The sequence below is a fragment of the Pantherophis guttatus genome, chromosome 2, assembly GCF_059756535.1.
Source record: "Pantherophis guttatus breed Tessera chromosome 2, ASM5975653v1, whole genome shotgun sequence".
NCBI classification, from domain to species: Eukaryota; Metazoa; Chordata; class Lepidosauria; order Squamata; family Colubridae; genus Pantherophis; species Pantherophis guttatus.
In genome coordinates, this window is record NC_142064.1 from 200533324 (window position 1) to 200541312 (window position 7989).

Consider the following 7989-nt stretch of genomic DNA (forward strand, 5'->3'; position numbering starts at 1 on the left):
CACAGACAAGGGATGCACTGAAACTGATTACTGCTTATCTTTTAATTGGATTCACTCTCAATGTAATCTTGTAGATATAACATCTGAGTTTTATATAAAGCAGTAAGGAATTATTTACACTAGTTTGGCACGCCCAGTAGAGCATATGCTATGAAATAGAATATTACATTATATAACATAAGGTAACATAAATTCTACACAGGCGCCACACAGTAGATACTTCTCATTTTGTACACGGCGCTGCACAATCCTTTTTAGTTGATTTCACTTAAGCTCATGTTAAGGGATATATTGTTGCTACAGTATTAATATTGTACTGGATCTATTTACGATGATTGTCCCTGGCAAATGCCACCAGTAACCAGAATCAGAATCAGAATCAAGCTGGAAAGGACCTTGGAGGTTTCCAATCCAGCCCCCTGCTCAAGCAGGAGATCCTGACCTATACAATTTCAGGCAAGTGACTGTCCAGTCTCTTCTTAAAAACCTCCAGTGATGAAGCACCCACAACATCTAACGGCAAGCTGTTCCACTGGTTAGTTAGAATAGGATAGGATTCTTTATTGGCCAAGTGTGATTGGACACACAAGGAATTTGTCTTGGTGCATACGCTCTCAGTATACATAAGAGAAAAGACACATTCGTCAAGAATCATAAGGTACAACACTTAATGATAGGCATAGAGAACAAATAAGCAATCAAATCATATTAGGAATCAATATAAATCGTAAGGATACCAGCAACAAAGTTACAGCCACACAGTCATAAGTGGAAGGAGAAGGGTGGTGGGAACAATGAGAAGATTAATAGTAATGCAGACTTAGTAAATAGTTTGACAGTGTTGAGGGAATTATTTGTTTAGCAGAGTGACACTGTTATGAAGTTTCTCCTTAATTCCAGGTTGCTTCTCTCTTTGATTAGTTTCCATCCATTGTTTCTTGTCCTGCCTTCTGGTGCTTTGGAAAATAAATTGACCCCCTCTCCTCTCTGTGGCAGCCTCTCAAATACTGAAATACTGCTATCATGTACCCCTAGTCGTCCTTTTCTCTAGACTAGCCACACCCGAATACTGCAACCGTTCTTCATATGTTTTAGTCTCCAGGCTTTTAATCATCTTAGTTGCTCTTCTTTGCACTTTTCCAAAGTCTCAAATTTTTTTTTGTAATGTGGTGACCAAAACTGGACGTAGTATTCCAGGTGTGGTCTTGCCAATATAGAATTTGTCCTTTGTTCTCACTTATGAAGACTTCTCCCTCCCACCCACCCACCCCTTCTCTTAAAAAAAAAACAAAAAAAAATCGGTCTGTTACGCAGGCGGCGTAATGCAGCGCCTATCATTTATTTAATGTGGTTTGGACGCTGAGCCGAAGAATCCATCTCTCAAACTCTTCGCTCAGCCAGAAACTTCCGCCAACCCCGCGGGCCAACCAACACCTGCTTTTTCCGACTGGAGCGAATAGCAAAGAGAGCGTTCGCGAACGCTTTACCGACCAATCAATTATTATTATTATTTTTATTGGTGCTGAGACGGTGGCCGCGTCCCCGTCTCAACCAATCCCCGGCTCCAGCGCTGATCTCTGAATTCTGCTTCGACTCGACAGCGCCTCTAGAGGCTGGCAAAGCCCGCTGCCGAACCGGTTTTCACCGGTGGTTGGTGGGTTAGGGTTTGTTTTTTTCCCCTCCTCTGCCGGAGGCTGCATTCTTGGGCGGCGTCTCCTGCGCCGTTGCGGTCCAGCGAAACGTCAACCCTGGCACGTCCTGTGACCTTGACGCCACCGCCAATCCCTACTCCGGACACAGTTATCTAAATAGGCCCGTAAATCAGGCCGCTGTCGGATTGCGTGCCATAGCAGGGGCTCCATAAAACGGGGCTCTGCGCCCGAGCTGTTTACATTGCAGCCCCGTAAAATATTCCCCCTGTCTTTTGTATTAGCGTCTCACTGTAACATCCCGTAAATCACGGCTCGTCCGCATGAGGAATGGCTCAACCTCTTACATATTTTTAGAGGCATAAATAATGTCAATTGGTTTCCATTATCTACTGCGAAGGGAAGGGCTGGAAGAATCGGCCCCGTGGTGTGGAAAAGTTCTTGCTCGTAGGGGCCGCGCAAGCCGGAGAAGAACCCTTGTCTCCCGGTCCTGTCCTGTCCTGGAGCCGTAGGAAATGGAGTTTATCTGGAAATGCGCCCTAGATGGTTCTGCTCCGGCATCCTGAACCACAGTTACGCCGATCACTTGTCCTCTCGGGAATCTGTATTTCAGTAACAATGGTAAATCCGGAGTGCCTCTGAGAACGTGCCCAGTTGTCTCATCGCGGTGGAAAAGTTCGTTAGAATTAGGCAACGCGGCTCTCCTTCCTAGCCCGGGGTTTAAATCCAAACGTCGCTGCATTCGGAGGATTCACTGGTGGGAGAATGAAGTTGTGATCCGATTTATTAAGGGAGAAAACTGGAGATAAATGAGCGTATAGACGTGGAAGAAATGGGCGAAAGAAGACAACTTCTGCATTTTCTGTTTCCCAAATTCAAATTCAAATGCAAACCTTTATTGTCAAGAGTACAACGTGTGTACAATGAGATTGGCTGAGCTTCCCTTCGTGCACCCCCCCCCAACCCAATACAACTCCCAGTGAAAGACAGTAAAAGAAAAAAAATCCCTAATTCCCTTCCTTGAAGCTCCAGCGTTAAATGGCTTTCTGGAGTTCTGAAAGAGTCTTGCCTTTCTCAACCTGTTCATGGCTGGGCACTTTCACTGCAGTCCTGAAATCTGGCTTCTTCCAGCTGTATTACACACTCTTGACATATAAATTAAATATAAAGAGTCCTCTGTTATCTAACAGGCTGAGGTTTACTCTTGGCTGCGGTAATTCTACTAAGCCCCTTCTTACAGTAATATATTAGGATAAATGTTCACTTCTGTTAAAGGGTGGATTCATTTTCAAAGCCCAAGCTCAGCTTTGGGATGGTGAGCAGTAACGGTATCAAGGGGAGAGTAGCTTTGAAGGCACATCGAGGAGCTTTTCCTTATATCTATTTATTTAGAACATTTTAAAGCCTGCCTTTCAGTTTGCCAGATTCCCTTAAGTAGGAACAATTGCCAAGTTTCAAGTATTTATTTATTCAGTTTATCCAGTTTATAGGAATATACATTTGTTTAAAAACAGAGACAAAAATCAAACAAACAAAGCACGAGTCATAAAAAGTCTGTTTAACAAAGAAAGGCTTGTACTGGCTTGAAAAAAAAATGCTTTTGCTGGATCTGTTGCACAAAACTGATTGTTCAGCAACTTCTATACTCTTGGAGATACTTGTTCCTAAATTGCAATGGTTGGTACATGTGAGAAAAGTGTCGTTTCATCAAATAGACTAAAATTATTTTAAAGAATAATTATATATTTTTTTCTTATTTTAAAGAAACAAAGAATAAGGCTTTCTTAGAAAAATAGGGAAAAAAATTCCAAGTTTTTTATTTTATTTTACAATATATCCATATCAATGCGTGTACAGTGTGGCACCTGGCACTTCATACATTTTAGTTCAAATAACAATAGTGCTATTCTAACTTTTAACCATGCCACCATTATATTTAAAAACAAATCCTTTCTATCTGTCATCTCTTGCCCATTTTAAAGCTTTAATTGTTCATTTTTTAACTTGCCTCCCATATTCCTCTCTTGGATCTTTATCCCTATCAAAAATAGAAATTTTTTGATCAACTCTTGATCAAGTTAAATATTCCATGTGTGCCTCTGTCTCAAGCAGCCCAGGTATTTTCATTTTAGATGACTTGCAAAAAAGATTTCCAAGTGGCTATTAAAAATTGGCTCTTCCTCTTCCATTTTGAAACTTATTTCATGTGATTCTGATTACACCCACAAACAGAAAACTAGTGCACAAAATGTCGGGGGCTATAGACCAAGCAGAACATGATTTATCCATACTTTATTCTGGAAGAAAATTACTGAACTTAGGAATGTTAAAAGGTCATGAGTAAGGAAGAAAATGGCAACCATGTTGTCATGCATCAACCATGTTTAGAAAAAAATGGCAATCAATCTGAGCATTTAATGTAATTTACATAATTGATCATCTATGGAACCTTACTTTTGGTACACTCTGTATATATATAATCATTTAGGTTGCCATCCCCAACATGCACCTTCCAAATGTGTTGAGCATCTGATTGCCTGGCAATTGATTCAGAAGTACAAAGTCTCTGAGTTCAAATCCATCCTCAGCCATGGAAGCACTCAGAGTCCTCTGCAATCTACCTCATAGGGCTGTTGTGATGATGTCATGAAGTAACATCCCCCTGTAGAGAACAACCTTGTGGGGAAATGTAGCTGATAATGAATCACGGTGTGTTATGTAGCTTTACATGCCCAATGGCACTGCCCATGTGTCATTCACATCCCTTCATGAAATAGGACCTAGAATCCATTAAATCCATCTTTGAAATAGGCGAAAAACCAATGCAAGACAGTTGCATTTTCACCAATCTCTAAAGCAGTAAGAGAAAAGAATTTACACAAAAAAGAAGCAATTCTGACGCCTGGTCAGGAATGTGAGGGGTGATGGGGTGGACAAAAAAATAAGATGGTGACTGCAATTAAAGTGCTGCCCTCTTTTTATATGCTTTTTTTTAATGTAAAAAAATAACAGGGTTTTGATCACATGGTTGCAGCTACCATCTTGACTCCCCTAGTGGATTACCCTGTTCTGGGTGAGGGTCCTGTGAGCAATATTATTTTATCTCATCTACCCACTACTTTACATGGAGCAGAATTTCCCCAGGTTGTCTGCTGAATCCGAAGAGATTTTTCTGGCATATTCATGTAGTTAAAGTATTTTAAAGGTAATGTTCAGACTTTGAGTTGGACTTGGAAACAAATTGGAAACTGGTGTAGATTGAATCCACCTTCTTAAAAAAAAGAAAGAAAACCAGCCCCTTTCCTATCAGCAGCACTTTGAATCAAGAGCTCTTGGAAGACAGTCCAGTTCATTAGATAACATGAAGGAGGCTGACTGACCTGAGTTTCTAGGATTCCTTCCCTTGAAAGATCATAAGCAGGTCTCCTATCTCTGAGCCAATACATGAAAAGAAGCTAAGCGATTCCTATCTTTCCATATGTTCTGACTGAAACCTTGTATCTCAAATTAGCTCCACTGGAGATTGGATAATGTGAACCCTCTTCATTTGGACAAGAATGGAGGGCAAATTGTGGTACATGTTCTTGAAATAGGATAAGCAATGAAACAGGAACATTTGAGCACTGTGGACTTTTTAAAAAATCTGGAATTCCTGCAAAAAAACCTCCAAGGGAGAGGAAATGCTTCTTGCACTAATTCAATCCTGTGTTATGGATATGGCCGCAGATTCTCATCCTTAATTTATATGGTTAATTAAGGAGGTCTTAATCTAAGTTGTTAGTCACCTTGGAATCTGATCCTTCTAAAGTTTCAGGAAGCTAAGAAACATTTTGCAATACAAATAGTCTTCGACTTGTGACCACAACTGAGTTTGCCGCATTTTCTGATTTTTCTTGCCACAGTTATTAAGTGAATCGCATATTAAGTTCTTAAGTTAGTAACAGAGCTGCTAAGTGAATCTGGCTTCCCCATTGACTTTGCTTGTCAGAAGGTTTCAAAAGCTAATCATATGACCATGGGTTAGTGTAACCATCATAAAAATGAACTAGTTGCCAAGAATCTGAATTTTAATCACGTGACCATCGGGATGCTTCAAGGATCATGTGAAAAGGTTGTAAGTCACTTTTCTCAGTGCTGTTGTAACTTTAAATGGTCACTAAATGAAAAGTTGCAAATCAAAGACTACTTGTATATTAGGAGTTTAGAATATCAGTTAAGACATTTCACTTTCTCAGAGCCATTCCCATACTCACTTTTTCTGATCCAACTCATATGTGCAATTATAGCATTTTCGCTGTTTACATTGGTTAGATAGCCAGCTATTTGTCTGTCAAGAAAAGTAACCTATTTATGGCAAACCTGCCACTTGCACTCACTGAATAAATCACAGCACAGCAGAGCTTTATGGAAAAAGCTCATTTTATTTTCCATGTGCATCCATGTTCATTTATTACCTTCTAAGTTATTAGTCCCGTAAATGACACAGTGTTTACAGAATTTTTAATGTCATCAGAAAAAAAAATCGCAGATCAGCTTCCTTTCCAGTGTATATTTAACGTGAATGAATGTGCCTCTAGGAGAATTCAAACAAAAGAAAATAATGGTTTATTTGAAAAGTGGTAATTTACAATTCAGGCAAAGTCTATGTTTGTATTTACTGATCTTTGTAGTCCACAGTAGCTATTAATTTATTTGGGAAACTGTTGCCTCTAAAAATTGTGTGTTTTGATACAGCTTTTTACATTAATTTTCTTTCTGATGTCAGTGTGTTTGTATGTTTATATGTGCATACTTTAATTCAATTCAATTCTACATTAGTGTTGTAGGGCCCTGTAGATCGTCATGTATTATTTATTAGCAAATAATTCCAGCTCATGTTCAAGATGATTTACAGTATAACTAAAAATAGCGACTGACATTTCTGCAATAACAATTAAGCAACTGGCACAATACATTAGCATGTAGAAATTCCAACAGCTGTCTTTGGAAATCCAGTGCAATTAGTGAAAAGTATTATTCAGATGGTGGCATGAATAAGGAGAGCCATAGTTTTTTCTATCTTGCAAAATCATCTTTTAAAACATAATCATTTTTTTAAAAAAGAAAAGTTGTAATGAAAAGGGGAGTGTCAGGTGCAGTTTCAAAAATAAAGCTTGCATTGGCTAGTTACTACTGGACCTTGGTCTGGGATTTGTGAAAAATACAATATGATACACATTATAGTTATGATAATACAATTTAAGAAGTCATTACAAGATTAACATGATACTATAATTTTCATCCCCCCCCCGATTTGATGAAAGATTGGCTACCAAAATCCAGAGCATATTATTTTAGTTCCTGCCAAGGAAAAGCTACAATGAATGTGTAAATGAAGACAAAATAGCTCAAAGAGGAAAATGGAAAACTCTTTCAGGGAATTCTGGGAATTTTGGCATCAGAAGGCCCCATCATTTGGCAATTTAGAATAATGGAGGTGAGGCAGATTCTATGAGGATGCACTCCCAGTATCTTCATGGAGTGAAGAGTGCTTCTCTGGAAAGACTAATATTTCACTTACTGTTTAGCAAAATTAAGGGACGTGGTGGCTTAGTGGGTAAGATGCTGAGCTTGTTGATCAAAAGGTCGACAGTTCAGCGGTTCGAATCCCTAGTGTCGCGTAACGAGGTGACCTCCTGTTACTTGTCCCAGGTTCTGTCAATCTAGCAGTTTGAAAGCATGTAAAAAATGCAAGTAGAAAAATAGGAACCATCTTTGGTGGGAAGGTAACAGCGTTCCATGTGCCTTTGGATTTAGTCATACTGGCCACATGACCACGGAGACGTCTTCGGACAACGCTGGCTCTTCAGCTTTGAAACGGAGATGAGCACCGCTCCCTAGAGTCGGGAACGATTAGCACATATGTGCGAGGAGAACCTTTACCTTTACCTTTAGCAAAATTATAGTCCTGATTGTTTGGATTATATAATTATAATCTGGGATTATATGACCAGAGATCTTGATATATTTACAGGGGATTCTTGGGATAGTTGCCATTTATAGCTTCTCTTGACCTGCAAAGCATAGCTTCAAGAGAATTGGGATGAGAATCTAGATCATAACAGGGAGACAAAAAATAATACTTAAATTTCCCTCTCTATTTAATCAGAACCTTCTTAGGCTACTATTTAAATGCTGAAATCAAAATTTTAAAAATATGCATTTAATAACGTGCCATGTTATTTTGTATTAATTATTTGGGCGATGGGGGGTATATCTTTTGTAGAATTTGACATGATTGAATCGCTCTCTTACTTTTCCGCAAAGGGACAAGATCTGTTAGATTGTCCCACCCCAGGCA